The sequence below is a fragment of the Phasianus colchicus genome, chromosome 5, assembly GCF_987193195.1.
Source record: "Phasianus colchicus chromosome 5, bPhaCol1.hap1.1, whole genome shotgun sequence".
In the NCBI taxonomy this organism is placed as follows: Eukaryota; Metazoa; Chordata; class Aves; order Galliformes; family Phasianidae; genus Phasianus; species Phasianus colchicus.
The window spans coordinates 25,596,628-25,614,137 of NC_143440.1; the positions used below are offsets into that span (position 1 = coordinate 25,596,628).

Below are 17,510 nucleotides of genomic sequence, written 5' to 3' on the forward strand. Positions count from 1 at the left end.
TCCATAAATAAACCTTCCACTGTATTAAAAAGAAAACCAAAAACATTGCTTTATTGTAACTGGTTATCCTCAGACTGGAAAAATTAAGTACCAGTGGAATAGTATAGCTAGCATGCTTTACAAATGAATTCTTGTAACTTTGTTTTCAGAGTATTGCAAAATCCTTCATTCTGCTGGTAAAGTGGAAGAAACCAGTAGTGCAAAACAGGACCTCCACAGGAGCACATGTAACACTCCTGTTCTTACAGAATCCACGTTGTAGTGTTACATTTCTCCATGGTTCCAAACAAGGTTGGGGGAGAGAGGGGGTGTTTTGGTGCTTTTTTTTCCTTGGGGCTGGGGGAAGGAGAAGGGAAGGAAAAAAGCAGAATCTGACTGCTGTTAGCTGTTTAAATCAATTAGAAGCTTTGTGGGATGCAAAGCAATAGGAAGGCAACCTTAAGCTTGTGGAATTTTGTCTTTACTGAAGTTTATAGGCTATATAGGCTAGTTTCAGAGATGGGCATTGGTTATTGAGAGTTTTTTATCTTCCTTCATGAGAAGGAGCTGATCGATAAGTACTGTTAGCAACCTTCCTGAGGCTTCCACACCCCTTGCTAGTCAAGGATAAACTCTACAAAAACATGATTCTTTTTAGTTTCACAGCTCAGGCTGCCTACAGCTGAGTGTCTTATTCAGTGTTCTGCAGCTTATGTATTTGAGTTGTGAATTGAGAGGTGGTAGACAAGTTGTACAGAATGCAGATTTCATGTTTTGTTTAATTTAAAATCCTTCAAAACGAATCTGTACAGTTGTAAGCAGATCTCTGCAAAACAAAAAAACAACAAAAAAACTGCGGTTGGGAATAGTGTGCGGATGTTAGCAGTGGAGGCGGCAGGTTTCCTTTGACACGACCGCGGGCACGAAGCTGCCGGTAGCGGGGCGCGGGTCGGGACTCCCCCGGAGCGGGGCGGGCCGCCTGAAGCCGTGATGAGTCAGTGCGCGCTGAGGGTGGTTCTCGGGAGCTCCGTGAATGGATAAGTTACTCCCTCACGCTACTCGATGCGTTCGCCGGTCGTCTTCAAGCGTAAAATTACAGTTGCTGGCGGGGGCGATAGAAATAGATGTGTCTGCGCCACGGGATCCGGCAGTGGGAGCGGAGGCAGCCGCTCGGAGCGGCCTTCTCGTCCGCTAACGGCGGCGGGCTGCCGGCTCGCCCGCTCCGCACGCGGCCCCGAGGACGTGACCGTGAACGTGCGCCGAATGGAGGGCGGGGAGCACCGGGGGCGGCCGCCGGCACGCTTTGTGGAGCGGGCCCGCTACCCCCGCCAAAGGTGCTGCCGGAGCTCCTCAGCCCGCGGGCGCCGCCCGTTCCGCTGGAGCCGCCCTTCCCGAGCCGCTCCTTCAAATTCCCGTGGAGGTCAACGGAGGATTCGCCCCAGGCCGGTCCGCTCGCGCTGCCCGAGCCAATCGTTCCGCGGGCGTGTGCTCTTCGCGGAGCCAATCGGAAAGGACGGCCTCGGAGGCGGGCGGCGAACCTCCGTGACGGACGGCGCCAGCTACCAATCGGCGTCCAAGCTGGACGGCGGATGCCCGGGAGCGGCATCCAATAGGCTTGCGGCCGAGGGGGGCGGGACGCCGTCGCCGGGAGCCGCGAGCCCCCCGCCGGGCGGCCGCGGTAAGGAGGGGAAGATGGCGGAGTGAGAGGAAGAGGCGGACGGGCCGGGGCCGGCCGCGGCCCCGCGGCCTTGGCCGCGCTCAGGTGAGTGCGGCGGGTGGACGAGGGTTCCGTCGCGGGGCCGCGCCCAGCCTGCCGCCCGCCGCCCCGCTCCCTCGCCGGGCCGGGCTCGGGCACGGTCGCGCCGCCGCTTCCCGAGGCGCCGGGCTGGGGCCGGCGCGCACCCGGGCGACTCCCGGCCCCTCGTCCGGCAGCGCGGCCTCCCCGCCGGGGCGGCCCTCGGGGGCGAGCGGGGACGGCCGGGCGGCGGGCGGCGCCCCGGCGAAGAGGGGGAGCGGGCCGGGCCCGCCGAGACCGCCCGGCGGCCTTGGGTGCGAGGGGAACTCGGGAGCGGGGCCGGGCCGCGGCGGGGAGCCGAGCCGAGCCGGGAGGTCGCGCTGCTGTCCGGCGGCTCCGCGCCCTCCTTCCGCGGGACGTGGTGGCTCCGGGCCGGCCGACACCGTCGGAACGCGGGAGCGATCCGCGGGGCAAAGTAACTTCGGGACTGCGCCCATAGCGGGCTTCGGTGTGAAGCGGGCGGCGACTGGTAGGGAGGTGAAAAGGGCCTTACCCGTCGGTAAGCTGTCACCGGCAGCCTCCTGCCCTTCTCTGCGCGTGCGGCTCAGACGCTGTCTCCAACATGGGAGTGCCTTGCGTTTCGTGTTTTATGGTAGTTCCTTAAATCTGGTTTGTTACAGAGTTCGAGGTGGCTACGTTTTCAATGTCAGGTAAAAGTAAAAAAAGGCAACCCGCCAAAGTGGCTAAATGAGAAGTTTACTCCTGTGTAGACACCGGGCAGCTTCTTGCATGACCTGATAATAAGAAATTTGTTTGTAACCAATGGAATAGCTTGGAAAAAACGTTAAGTGTGATTTGGCAACTAGTTCTAAAAGCAGTAGCTACTTCTGAGACCGTTTCCTAAGGAGTGCTTTGCATGTGCTGCAGCACGTTTCTACCCCTTGTGCTGTATCATTCTCCTAGTAACAGTAAGGGCAGCTTGTGAGCAACCTGACCTAAAGGCTGCTGCTGAATGGCTGCTTAGACGTGTCTATGTATGAATGGTTTGAAATGAAATGTTTGAAATATACCAAACGATTTGCCTTGATCGTATAATGTATAAAGATAATTTTTCTTTATATTGTAATTAGAAGAATGGTAACCTGTCAGCTTTCTTCATGTGATGCTGTTGAGTTTTGAGCAGTAACTAAGTACATTTGGTTTAGAATATATTCTTAGTTGCTTTGAATGCTCAAGAACTCTCAGAAGTCGTACAAAAAGAAATTAGAGTTTTTGATAACCTAGTGTATGCCACATTGACAAAGCGCACTGCTTTACAGTCTTGCTTGTGGTGCTGTGAGCCCGTGCAATATGTGCTTAGGCTGTGCATCTTACAAAAGTAACCTCTCATTGGGATGTCAAAAATCAGGGGCCAACTAAGGCTGAACTTTCTGACCAAGTCTGTGAAGAGTCTGGAGTATCTCTTTCAGCACCTCCCACATTCATCCTGTAAAACTAGAAAAGTGCTGGTGGTTACCTGAATGGAAGATGCAAAGGCACAAACAGTTTCCCTAAAATGGAATGTGCAGCTAGGGATGTTTCTTTGCTTGAAAAGGAGAGAGCCATAGGACCTCTCTATTCCATCACTTTGATGTGTATAGAAATTGCAGCTGTGAAACAGCCTTCCCTATTTTATCTACTGCTGTAGGAAGTAGCAGTGTACCAAAAAGATAGGAAATATCCTTGGGAACCTCAGAGGAGGTGAGGGCAAATTTATTTTAAATAGAAACAGGTTACAGTCACTTAGGCTTGGAATCTAAGTAACAGCTGGATGTGTGCAGTGCCTGAGATGTCTGTCCAGCAGCCAAGGGAGCACGACAGGAGTGCTTACTTCATCCGTTTAGCAGTCAGGGATCTTTTGCAGGGGACAGGGACATCAGCTGGCAAGTCCTTATGTCCTGTGGACTCCTAACGTGTTGACTATTCTGTACTGTAGGTGCACAATGGAGCTGACAGTGATCTGTCTTTCCACCCTGTCTTGTTCTGTGAATTGTCACTGTTTTCTCTTGCCAGATGTGGGTGTCTCCTGAAATTGCAGAAGGATGCACCCAAGGACCTATTAACTAAGGTGCTGATAACGCAAGCCCTTCCGAGAGCCCTGTCCCTGGTCTGTGATAGTATGTATATATGCATATACATATTATGATTTTGCTAATTCTGTTTTGTAATATAAGCTTTTGTCATTATCAGCTTTCTGGTTACATTTGGTACTTTAAGCTGTTGGAAAGACCTCAATGGACAAGGCATCCTAAGTGCTAATTTTGCTTTATGCATTTTCACATATCTCCATCACATATAACTTTTGACTGTTTGTCTCTGTGACCCTTTTCCATAAGCCTGTTTCTAAGTCTTTCCTCCCTCATACACTTCTCAGGTTATATAGTTGTATATTCTTCATTTTAGCGTCCATTCTACTTCTGGTGTGCTATTATGTCAATAGATTGACCTTTTTCCCCCCAAAGTTCACGGAAATTAACTTTTAGTTACTGTAGAGCAAAAGGAATATGAGTGGGCAATAGGTCAAAACTCTGTAAAATAGTAGTTTCAAAACGTTTAACAGGAAAGAATCTACATATATATTGCAGAGTTTTCACGAGTATTTCTTGTTCTAGATTATATGTTCAGAGTAATGTATGAAACAAGAAAAATAGCTTTTTTTCCCTGCATTTCCTGTAGATTTTAATTATGGAGTTGCTGCTGTCACTGTCAGTTTCAGTGCCTGCTAATTTTACATAGCCTTGATTTATATCTGGTTGCATTAGCAAGTTCTTTTGATGCTGTTGTGGGAGAAGGTTCTCCCACATCACCTATGGAAATCAGAAAGAAAGTATATCAAGAAGACTGGTTAAAAACTGGGGCATCCAAAATCAGTGAACTTAAAATAAATAATCAGTATTGGGCGAGACATTATTTTGCATGAGTTACTTTATGTCACCTGTGGCCTTTTTTTGACTTTCTGAAGTTATAGGTTTAGAATGAGTGAAGGAAAACCCAACTTCTGAAAGACTGGTCTTGGACAATGGCTTGTTTCCATTTGCTTGATAAGTAAGCCTGGAGAATTAGGTAACTGTTATTTATCAAATTAATTGTTTTTCTAATTAGTTACTATTGGTTCCTCAGGCTCTTGAAGCTGCACAGTACTTGCCAAGTTCTTGTGGAGGGCTCAAATCAGGAGGGTCAGAACTGACAACAGGACGATGGTTCAGGCAGCCTGAAGCCCAGTGCTAGGGATCATCTGCTCAGTGCAGGTTTTCTGGAGGTGCAGGTCTCTGCTGCTTGCAGAAATACAGTGATACCATGTTGTGTAGGAGGGTGAAAGCTTGGGAATACTTTGGTGAGGCTGCCAGTAGTTTTTTGTGATCTGAGAGGTGTGTTCAGAGCAATCCAGTACACTTGTAATTTAGGCTGGTGGCTCAGCATCCTTGAGAAAAGGCATTTTGATTCCTTGCTGTAGTGGCTTATATTAACACAAGAGTTCCTTGCCTTACTAGAGGCTGAAATTGTTGTGTCCTCCTCAGTTCCTATGAAATTGACACATTATAGCTTACTATAAACTGTTGTTTATTTTCCAAATATATACAATCAACTAATTTGAATGTTGGTGTATACCTGAATGTGGACTGTAGGCTGTTATCAACAAAAACAGATTCCAGGGAAAAGGTAATTCAGTACTGCTTATACTGCATTCTGTGGAAGGAATTATACATGTGGTTTTACTTCAGGAAGCAGAATGGTTTCTGAACCAAAGCTTTTCAGGCATGTTTTGGGCATGTGCTTCCCACTCCATCCTGTTAAAGTTACCCATCCTGGGTCTTCCATACTTAGCTCTGACTCACTTAACCATCCGTTCCCTTACACTGAAAGAAAACAGTAGCAGTGATCATCTGAAAAGTAACATCGTGTTTAATGTAGAATGTTTAAAGGTGTTAAATAGTTCCTTGAAGATGTAGATGATCTTCTGTGTCTTGTGCAAATAATAATCTGTTATCTGAATAGCTTCCTAGATGTAAATTTCATTTAATTTTTTTCATCTCTCTCTAGATTCTCTGAAGAGAATGTTGAGTGTTGAAAAATAGTGGTGAGTGAACCAAAAGATTATTTAGGTACTAAATAATCTTTTAAATAATAATCTTTTAAATAATCTTTTAAATAATTTTGTTCCTTTCCTTCTTTCTCTGCCTTCCTCTCTTTCCCCTTCTTTCTTTCTTTCCCTTACTGAATGCATCAGTTAGTGGGATTTTAAGAAAAAACTTAGAACCCTTTCAGAGAACTGGAATTTTGTCTCAGCGTCGATTTCAACTTGGGCTTTGCTTGAAATAACTATGATTTAACTATGTATATGCTAACAGAAATAAATGCTTTGAAAGTTATTAAGTACCTGATCTGTGTTGTCATTTTACTCTTCTAAGAGACAGCAACTGTGTCATTCCATTATGTTGAGTAGTTATCTTAAAGGTAGATTTGTTAAACAGAAGGATTGGAAGAACAGTAATGTAACCAAATGTCAATTATCAAGTAAAAGAAAGTGAATTCAAAATGTCTGAGTATGACAATCAACTTCTAGAATTTTGATTTATTTATTTTTCCCTGTAAATGAAGTAGGCATATTCTGGTAGTTAAGATATATAACAGACTGTTAGATTCTACTCTCAGCTTAGCTACAAATCTTTGGCATGTTTTTTGCATCTCTGCAGGTCTGTTTTTCCTCACCTTCATGATAAGAATAAGATTTTCCCATCAGTTGTGGGCATGGATACTCAAACTCATGATCTGCTGAAACATTTGCGTGCCTCGTAAAGAAGGTGATGGTGGTGTGCTGTATTGCCATTTTCCTGGCCTACTCACTACTTCTAACATAGGAATTGAAAATTATTACCTGAAGATTGTTTCTGAAAAACTAAGGGATTAAGGTAATTAGAGTAATATGAGAAAGACACACAAGACAGACCAGGGAAAAGGGAGGGATGGGAAACGTTAGAAAACGTGATGTATCCTCGTGCTCTTATATCTGAGAAAGAAACTAAAGAGAAAAAACAGTTCCTTTTTCACATCTCTCATTGTTGTATAGGAGAATGCAGGATTGTACTCATGTTACCTTCTATTCCAGGCTGTCATCAACCTTAGAGCAAAAAAACCCATATTTTAACAGCTTCTGTGACTAGATGATTCTGGGTGTGTCACTGATGTAAGGCCAGGAGATCAGTGACAAGATGGCAGTTGGTGAACTGTGTCTACACTGTGGACAAGTGTGGAGAAAATGAGTAAAAAAAACCCAACCACCTACTCTGTGATTTTACAGCTGTCATAAGTGCTTTTTTTTTTTCTGCTACAGCATTTACAGTTTTGTCATTAATTAGGTAACACTTTAGAGTGTCTCTTTAAATTGTGACCTGCTATAGCAGACTTTATTCTCTCTGTGTGCATTCCAATACTATCTCAACATTGTCATAGCATATGTCAGAGCCACAGTTGAGAAGTCCCATAGCTTATTGACACTGGTGTATTTTCAAATGCAGTGCTTCTGAGTAAGTGTGTAGTTCAGTATTTCCATAGTGTATCATTAGCCAGTTTATGGACATCTGAATGAGATATATAAGCTCTTATGGAACAAGTGATTATTGCAGTCTGAAGCCAACTAATTTTGCCCATTAGAAAAAAAAAATTAATGAACCAGCGAGTATATTAATGTGAAGTACGTTTTATTCTGTTTCCTAAACTACCTTTCTTCCTTTTCAGTTCACCTCCTAACATTTAAGATGATTTTCCTTTTTTTTGCTCTTAGGCTGTTTCTGTTCTAATGAACAAAACCCTGTCCTTCACTTTCATGGAGCTGAATGAACAAAGATCTCTTCCCTTCTTGCATCAGCCATCTCACCCAACATTTGATTCCTGAGATTACATCTCCTACAGAAGGAACCTACTGTTTCATCAGAACTCGAAAGCAAAGTAACAGAAGTCAGCATTAGTTTACCTGAAGAAATGTCTTCAGTGCCAGCTCTTCATCCGACTGTCTGCACTCTGTTTCAAAATGAGAAAAAACTTTGCAATCAGATGCAAGTGGAAGCTGGTGTTCTTCAATGATATTTTCCTCATTTTCAGAAGATTAAGTTCTTCACTGTGTCATATTTCAATATCTGGCATATGAAGCATCTGCATGCATTGCCATGTCAACCTTGACATGTATGCAGCGGGAAACCAGGACATACTTTCTGCTCTGTTATGAGGAAGAAACTTGCCAAGCAACTGGAGAAGTCCCACACATAACAGGTATTTTGTAGTTCAGGATCCTGGCTTGACTCTGTAGATAAATATCTTGATGTTAACTCTCACAAAGCAGCTAATGCACAGGAACAAATGCAGAATCACCTTGTCTGTAGTGTGTAACAGCATCATCCCAATCTGTGATCAAAATGTATATTTGCATGTGTAAACCCACGCAAATTCTGGCTATGAAGAACTTTGAGCAGTAGGAGAAATTACTCTGCACACTTCATTTTTAGCGAAGAAAAATGAAGCTTTAAAGATCTCTAGGGTTACAAGATAATGATTAAGTTCACATTAATCATTCCCTCCTTTGGGCTTTTTATGGATCCTTAGCAGCAAAAGGAACAAAACCAATCTACAGTTGAAAAGATGTGACAGAACTTCTTTATTAAAGAAATTAACTTCTGGTGAGATGGAAGAGACCCAAGGTATAAAGCTGCAGCTTACCCCCTGGGCTTCCATGACACAGATTCAGCTTTTTCATATTGCTGATGGAATCAAATTCTTAATTCTTTTGCGACTGAGAACTGAGACGGCTTGTATGTTTCCATCGTCTGGGCCCAGAATGAGTTCAGCCATATAAGAGGTACGAGTTGAGAGATAGCAGAAATGCTTAGAGTGGGCCTTTTTCTGGTTCCTCTTATTCCTTCCCAAATTAAGGCGCTATCTGTTGTTCTTATGTTTACACAGGGTTCTCTGTCTCCATTGTTTGTGATAATATAAGATATTTTCAATCATTTTGAGGTGGGATCTTATACTGTTCACATGCTCCTTGCTATGTTATTGGATATGGCAAGTAAGATTTCTTGGCAAAAAATAATCTCCATTTCAAGTCTGGATTTCTTAGTGCACCTTAATCCAAACATTACAAAATATGATTTAGCTTAAAATATTTTTAAATTTTGATCAAATAAGGGATATAGGCTCTAGTACTATGTTTTGGGGAATAATAGCATGGTTGAGTGGTGGGGTATTTTGTTTTCGTCTTTTGTTTCAGCAAACTACTGGAGAGAGCCAGACGGACTGAAAATGGCTGGAAAAGCCAACTATTGAAATCTTTTTTAAATCTTACTGATAGATTGCAAGGGCAGTATTCTGAAACATAAAATGTGGTGAAATTTTATGGGGACCAAGTTTCCATGGCAGAGGAAGGACAGATGTTGGTACTGATCCTGTTCCTCAGAGTAAGGTTGGATCTGTGTTTAGACTTGCATTGTAACAGTAAGATTTAGTGAAAGCCCTTCCCATTTTTTTGGGTCTGATCTTTATTTTGTGGAAACATGTAAGCTAAGCAGGGTGGTTAAGACACTGCCTATCAAAATTATGCCCACTGTAATGAGCAGAGGTGCACTTATATTATATGCAACATTGTGATAAATTGTGTTCCTTTTATTAGTTTAGATGAATTACATTAACCCTGTTGAGGCAACCACCAACTTGGCCTGATTTATTTTAAGAATATAGGATTTCTTTGCTGAATGTGATCTGAATTTTCTGGTACTGGATGCATCTAGAAAAGCACATTTTTCATTTAGAACCTCTTTATGTTGAAACCGATAGGAAACATCTACCATAGTAGATGTCTGTAGAAGCAGGATCCATCTCTAACTGATGGAAAATACTGTTAATATCTTAGGATTATATGTTGGAAATGTCTGGTATAAGAATCTTCTGATTCTGAATCTTGGTACTTCTTTTTCTTCCTCCTGCCCATACTTGTCCTTCTGACATTAGAGCTAGCAGTAGATTCTCGCATAGCTTGATAACAAAACAGCTGGGGGACAGGAATGTATTTTTTTTCTTCTGTGGGTATGAACAAAAACTTAAAGATCTTTCTGACTAGAGAGTAGACGCTTTCATCCCTTTCCACTTCTGTAAGAATAACCCTCAACATTTTGTAACCCTGCGTTGTAACAAAAAAAAAAAAAAAAAATAGAACTGACTTCTAACCCTGGCAGTGGAACAATGTTAGTTTTCAAGTTGTAGCTTAGAACATAATAGTTTTAGTGGGGCTAAAGATCTGTGGCTTTCGCAGAAGTAATACTCCAATAATGTGTGCCCAGAAGACCCCACTGCCATCCCTTCCCAGCGGCCTCCTGTAAAACCGCTGTTAGGAAATGCTGCCTCAACCTACTTACTTTTTCTTGCTCCACTTTTTCTCTGTGTTGGTTGGAAATCTTCCTGTGTGAAAGATTACAGAAACAAGGGGCATGTGCAATAGATCATATATATATACATATATATATTTTAATACTTGTGGACAAAATGATGTTACAAGTTGTTTGAAAACAACAAAATCACCAATGTCTTCCATTTTGAGATGTGTATAGTTCCATAAGCATTAGTGCTTTGTAGCAAACTGTAGTGCCATGTTAGGATCAGTGCATGAGCCTAGTAGTATTTTTACAATTTCAGAGTGACAAATTTATTAATAAACCGTGATGATAATGTAATTAACAATAGAAAGGATACAGTAGGAATATCACAAACATGGTCTAAGTATGCAGTATCCTCCCTTTGACAATGATAATGCTATCATTAGAAATGGAACGGGCTTCATAGAATCATCGTTAGTGTTTTGTTTTGAGTGTATCTTTGTAAACTAGTGTACGTAAGCATCCAAAGTTCTCATCTCTGTCACAGGTTATTCTTTTCTTTTTAGTCTCTGTTGAAGGTGTTTTCTTCTCTGAGCAGCATTTTCAGTTTTATTATTACCCATCATATGATATTATCAGAATTATGAATATGTTGAAGAGTTAGTGTGCATTTTTTGCACCTCTCTGCTACCTTCATATTATTTACAAAATCTGTTAAGTTAAAAACATACATATATATCAAATCTGATTATGTAATTATAATTACCAGTTAAACGTTACTCTCATTTAGTTACTGGTTGCAAATTGCTATCTGCCAATTTTACATAGAAGACTTAATCAATTTGTGCAATAATGGATAGGTTTGTTGTTTTTTTTTTTTTCTTTTCTGAAGTCCTATTGAATCTCTTAACACCTTTGGTGGATCCTGCGTTTACACACATCTTAATAAGAGAAAATGTAGTAGGGTTAAGGGCTGTTGAAAAACAACATTGCAGCCTGTATCTGTTCAGCAGGCAATATCTAGCCTATGGATCATAGATTCCCCACCTATTGAGTATCTTGTATTTTGGGTAACTCCCAGCATTGCTTTCCAGCTCTAATCTCAATTTTAATAACTGACGTTTCTCCCTCTGCTTTTTTCAGAAGGAAAACTTAGACCCGGGGAAGTTGAAATGATTTAGCACTCAGTGGGCAGCTTGGGCTGGTCAGATAAGAGACTGGTATGATTCCTGAGGTGTGTAGTGCTCTGTGGATGGCATCCTCTGATTTCCTAGAAAAAAAATCTTTTCTTTGGTGCCAGTGTTGCTCTTCACACACTTCTCTCTTTACGAGAACAAAATTCTCTTGTCGGTTTAGAGAGGATACTGCATCTTATTTTTCCTGAGACCTGCCTGTAAATGGCCATTAGGAGGGGGGATGGAACGGGTGGCTCGGTTTTGTAATTTTAATAGGATATATCTCTAAAGTAATTAATCAAGTAGCATGTTCTTTGATGCAAAACCAGTAATCCTTGCGGAGTTAGTGTAGATAACAACGTCCCCCCCACCTCTCTGCATCTAATGCTTTGCCAAGAAAATTGGGTGGTTGGGCCATTTACAGCAGAGCTCTGGGGGACTTGTGCTCATTTAGGTTCAATTCTGAACAGAAGTAGCTGTACCATTGAATAACGTAGTTTAGTGCTTGGGAGAATCAATTGAAAAAAATACCTCTGAAACTGGAATGCAAAATAGCACAGTACGTAGGGGGAAGAATCCCTGATGCAAACAAAGCCATAAGATGATTTAATAAGAAAATAGAACTTTAGTAGCAATAACTGTTTTGCATGTGATAGTAAATAACTTGCATTAGCAAGGCTGTACAGTAGAGTAGGTGGGTAATAACCAAATAAGTTTGTGGCGCTCTGTGCTGCAGGGAGTTGGGTGAAAAGTCTCTTTTCCTAAGATGGGTGAATTCCTCTTAGTGTTCCTCTCATTGGAGGGAATTTGGCACTTGAATACTTAGTTAATTAACCTTATACTACTGTTGAGCTGTGTCACATATCTGAAGCACTGTCAGTGAGTGCTGGGGAAAAGCAGGCAGTTTTTTCTGAAATATCTTTTCAGATAGCTGAAATTTCCCTGTTTCTTTTTCATTTTTCATAGTCCAGTGCTTGCTCTGCCTCTCTGAAGGGAAACTAGACCCTTGCAAATACTGGACTGTGGAAAGAAACTGTTTCTGAAATTAGAGTTTTACTGTAGGTACTTCTTTGTTTAAAAAGACCAATCTTGATATGAATGATGGGTCTTAAAAAATAAAATAAAATAGAGAGTATTTGTATACCCCAAAGGAGATTTTCAGGATTCTAAAAATGTCACTTCACGGCAAAAATAATTTTAGACTTGCTAAACATTCTGTTTCAGACCATTGATTTCTGTTAGTGCTTGAAGTCTTGCCGAGGCAAGCACTGTGAAGCCTTTGGTTATAGAAAGGGATATTGATCTACAGCTGTAGCCTCTGCACCCAGCAAAGCATTTGCTGTCAAAGTGTTACATAAAGGAGCCACAGGACTTCTAAAGCATCCATAGCTGACTGTGATTTCAGTGCAGATACAGAAGTGTGTGGAGACTATATGGCCCACGGATGGTACTGTATTCTGAACAGAATTATTGCATCAGAAGCTTAGATCTATCTGTCTAGATTTCTTCTAGAAAGCTGAAGTAATTTGGAATGTGGTTTCCAGCTGGAGGGAGGCTTTGAATGTTCTGAGGTGACCTAGGATGAAGCCTTTTGGCTCTTTGTAAGTTGGTAGTGGAATTGTTAAGGGCTGTGAGCGTTTTTACGGTATAAAGTAACCAAGATAAGCATAAGCATGTCTAAATTGGTTCATATGTAATGTGTATGAAAAGATAACTGATCTGGGAAGTTAAAATCAGCTTAAATTCCAGCTATTGAATTATTGATAGCATTGGAACTTTGTGATCCAACTACATTAAATAAATTACAAATTCTCTGTGATTGGCAAATACATTTACATTTACATAACAGTGAATTAATAATGAAAACATGGTCGTGTTTAGACTTCAGAAGTAGGAACTTTATGGCAGAATAGAAATTTTCAAGATCTCATTAACTTACAGAAGGGGAGGAAATCAAGACTTGTAGCTAGGCAAGCTATCTGCATATTCTTCTCGGTTCAGGCTTCAGCATATGCTATCCTGGAAATCAGTCTTCACAGCTGCAAAGGAAATTCCATTGCCTTTCAGTTGTTGTGTTATGGCATTATTTTTGTTCCAAACTGAACTCCTTGGCTTCGCTGCTTCTAAAACTAAGTAGCAGTGTTGTATGCTACAGCACTGTGGGATATCAAAAGTGTAGTGACCACCACTGACGTTATTATTGACACCATCCACTTAGCAGCAGTAACCCCAGAAGCTACATGTAAATACTGTCCTTTGCCCAGTGGTGCTGCTGCAGTAGGTCTAGCCAGTACTTGTGCTGGGAGCTGCAACTTGACAAATGGCTGCAGCTGAGCATAATTGTCAAATGTAAGACAAAAATAAAAGGCTTGCAAAGACTACTTGATAGTGAGTGAGAACAAACTCTAGTGTGCTTTAGGGCACTAACTCCTTATACGAGAGTTATGTTAACAAGAGCTGGCAGGATGTTTTTGAGCAGAAAAGGGAAAAGTATGGAAGAAAATGTTTTTCGATGGATAATCAGTCTTAGAAATAATGGCTTCTCTAGTAAGGAGTCTGGTCTTCCTTCAGAGCTTAATCCAGCTTGCTGTTCGGGTACAGAGCTGCATAATGGCAGTTCAAGTTAGATTCCATTGCTTTTCTTTAACTGAACAATCCAGCATATTGCCCCTATAGCACTTTGATTGGCACACAAAAGCCAGCAGTCAAACCAGGGTGTCTCGTTTAACAGTGCAGAACACTACCATAATTTGTTCCCTTTCATTCTGCTCTGCTCTTTCTCCTGAGTTTTGAGAAAGCGTAGGTGTACTTGACATAAGCAAGGAGTGTGTTTCTGTCTCTGAGCCTACGTACCAGGTTGTAGTGTAGACAGATTTCCCAAGGCTTTACAACATGTGAGGTTAAAGATAAAAGGTAGCTTACTGTTTAGCGTGTCCCGTGTAAGTCTTGTCTGCTTCTCTCCTCTTCCCCTCCATATGAGCACGTTTGCAGGTCAAATAAAAGGTGTCTGGTTTGTGATGCCTTAGGCACGAAGAACTGCATGGAGAAACTGAAGGAAAATGGCACAGGCCCACAAACCAAATCTTAGAGCTAGTATTCTAATTATGCATGATTCACAATGTCTAGTGTAATGTAGTTATTACCAGTAAAATGAGATATGCATTTATACATAATGAAGCAATAGGAAATTATATACCAATAGCTTGAACTTCCTGCTTTGATTCTCAAATTTTGGGATTGTTTTGTTTTTGTTCTTAGAGAATGTGCTGCCTCTGTAGAGAAGGGGGCAGAATGTATAGATAGGGTCAGAAGCATGGCACCAAAACTGTAAATCAGGAACCAGGATCAGCAGAACTCGCCTTCATAACCTCTTGTCTGGTTCGTATTAGTGCCCTGAGCATGTAAAAAGCAGGGCATGAACTAAGCATGTGTAGGGGCGAGATGAGGTTTCTCACCTGCTGCAGCTGTAGCAAAGAAAAGGGTGCAGAGTTTCTTACATGGTGCAGGGGGGAGCAACTGGTGGAAAAAAAGAAAAAACAGTAACAGAAACAACAGACTCAAAATGAGTGTAGTATTTGCCAGACGGTAGGTAATAAGCTTGTCTGTGGTGAGAGAACTTATTTGGAGAAGACTGAAATTAATAAGCACAGTACATATATTTCAGGTGTTGAATAGCTTTTTAATAGACAGTATTTTCAGGTAACTCTCTCTAGCCACATAGGCAGCTGTACTGAAGCATACTGGTACCAGCCAGCAATAATGGCATCTGCAGGAACGAACCTGAAAATACTGGTAATCTTGTATATTTTTTAAGTTCTTTGAAAAGGAGATTTTTAAAAACAGAAAATGAGATTTGATCACTGAAGGTCTTTATCTTCTGCAACACGGGTTGCAATATAATATTTTTTCTTTATTTCACTTATTAAGTAAAAGGGAACTTGGGTGCCATCTTTCTGTAAACTTTTATTCTGCTTTCAGTAATATCTCCCAAGTCCTTTAATGAATAATGCAGTGAATTTCTGCTGGTGGTTTGAAAATAACACAGAACGTGGCACAGTGGATGTCACCGACGCTTTTCCTATTTTCAAGTAGAATACTAGTGTGTTACTGCAGAATTCCATACTTCTAGCTTAGCTTAATTTTGCAGGTGGGCTTAACTTGTGCAGAAAACTTCTCCATGTACAGAGGCTCAGTCCTCTTTCTTAAGAAGAAAGAGGTGGTGTCTTGGAGGAAGGAATTGTGTCAAGTTAACTCCTGTTCATACTTTGTAGCCAACCATCCATAAAGCACCCTGATTTGGGTTTACAATGGGGCCATGTTTTTCTCATGAATGCTTTCTAGATATACAAGAATTGCCAAATAAATATAGGAATATTATAAGAGAAGATTTAACTATTTTACTGTACGAAGTTAGATTAAATGAAATCCTTTGAGCCTACTTCAAGAAAAGAATGGAATTGGTGAAACAAGTTTAGCCCAGCAGTTAATTGTGGCCACCTAATGCTGAGTTGGGTATATATATATATTTTTTAGAACATTTCACGTGGTTTTAAACTCCGTTATGTATGTTTTCTTTTGTGTAATGAGCAAACACTTGGATCCATTGTTCATGCTTATCCTCTCCAATATAAAACCTGGGGAGTAAGCTACTTTAGGACTTCAGTGAAGATATCTTCCTTTTGAGAAATGTGATCTAACAGCAAAGGAGAAGTAATTACAGATTGTTAAAAAAAAGCTTAATACTTACAAACCATGTTAGAGAAGACTTCTTATACTGAACTTCTGATGGCGTTACTCACATGGGTTAGTGGAGAAAATTACCGGTATCACTAGGATCTATGTACTTGCATTGCACGTGTTTTACATGGTAACAGTAAAAGAATGTTTCCCTGCAAATTCTGATGTTTTTTCCAAAAGGCAGCTTGCTTTTATATCTATGCATCTTTGAGGATTTCAAGATAAGATTTTATTCTTTTGACGCTGTAAAGAGGAACTGTTTAAAAATGAACTTGGAAACTCTGCACCTGTATACAAATTTTTTTAGCAATAAAGCAGCACAGGCTGAGAATGCACTAAGACTTGCGTCGTTTGTTCAAAAGACAGATTAACCAAGTTGCAATACACTGCATCTTCAGTCAGGTGCTTCTTCCACTTCTGAAATGTTGCTGTACCTTTGTCAGTGCTTAACAATTTGCAATAAACACCCATATGCTGTATGGCTGCTTTGGATCCAGCTGTTTCAGCAGATTTCAGTCACAAGAGGCTCTCTCTAGCTTCCTCGAGTGCAACCAAAGAAAAATTGTCATTCTGCTGCAACTTAATATAAGATGGGCAACTTATCAGTAAAAGCTTCAAAGGTTGTTTTAGACAGTGGCAGAGAGCTTCTGATGCTTGTAAAGTAGCTTGCCTAGAAGGACTAATTCTCTGAAAACTGTTTCACGAGCATGTGGAGTGTTTATTTTGGCGACTCAAACCTTTCAACAATTGTCAGCATCAACATTTCACAACCTATAGGTAGGCACAACTTTCCTTGCAATTGCTGCTAGAAGCAATTTTGGGAAGTTCTATAACACAGCAGTAAGACACCGCTTCCTGAGGACTGTGTTGAAGAAGCCATGGCTACTAACACTGCTGTGAACTTTCCAAAACTTCTCAGAGATTGCTAACTCTTATGTTAGCTTATAAAACACTCGTACAATTGTTGCTGCAATAACCCACTTCATCTTGTTTCATTTTCTGCTTGCTTTTCTTTATAGGTTCCAGAGAAGATAACAGCCACTTAGCTCATTTAGGAATAAAGATAGCTGTGGCCTGACCATGAGACTTGCTTTTCAAGCGGGTATTCGTTTAAATAAAGAATCCATCTATCCTGAGCCAGCCTGGCCCTGGCTACACATCTCAAGATACCTAGCTAGAGATTTAGTTCCACACTAGAAAACTGTATATTCATATTCACTGTAGATTCCAGCAGAATTTGAGCCTGGGACAGGATGAAATTGAAAGCTGAATCTTTCAGGGAGAAAAGTTCAAACATCACTTAAACTGGAGCCTTTTTGGTTTAAATTGCTACCTTAGTAAATGTTTGTTGCAGACTGCTGACAATACAGTTGCATTTTATTTGTTTAAATTAAGGTTTGCTTTTCAAAACAGGTTAAAAAAACTGTACTGCTGTGAGTGCCAGCAGGTCAGTCAGGTGGTCAGTGTCAGGAAAAAACGTCTTTT

The 17,510-nt window shown here is 41.3% G+C and overlaps 1 long non-coding RNA gene across 1 annotated transcript; it reads left to right on the forward strand.

Moving 5' to 3' along the window:
- Positions 1–1,601: 1,601 nt before the first annotated feature.
- Positions 1,602–16,510, forward strand: LOC149917813 (uncharacterized). The gene is made up of 5 exons (XR_016466871.1): positions 1,602–1,741; positions 3,767–3,870; positions 5,795–5,831; positions 6,448–6,663; positions 7,536–16,510. It is a non-coding gene; the product is annotated as an uncharacterized LOC149917813 (long non-coding RNA).
- The last annotated feature ends 1,000 nt before the right edge of the window (positions 16,511–17,510 follow it).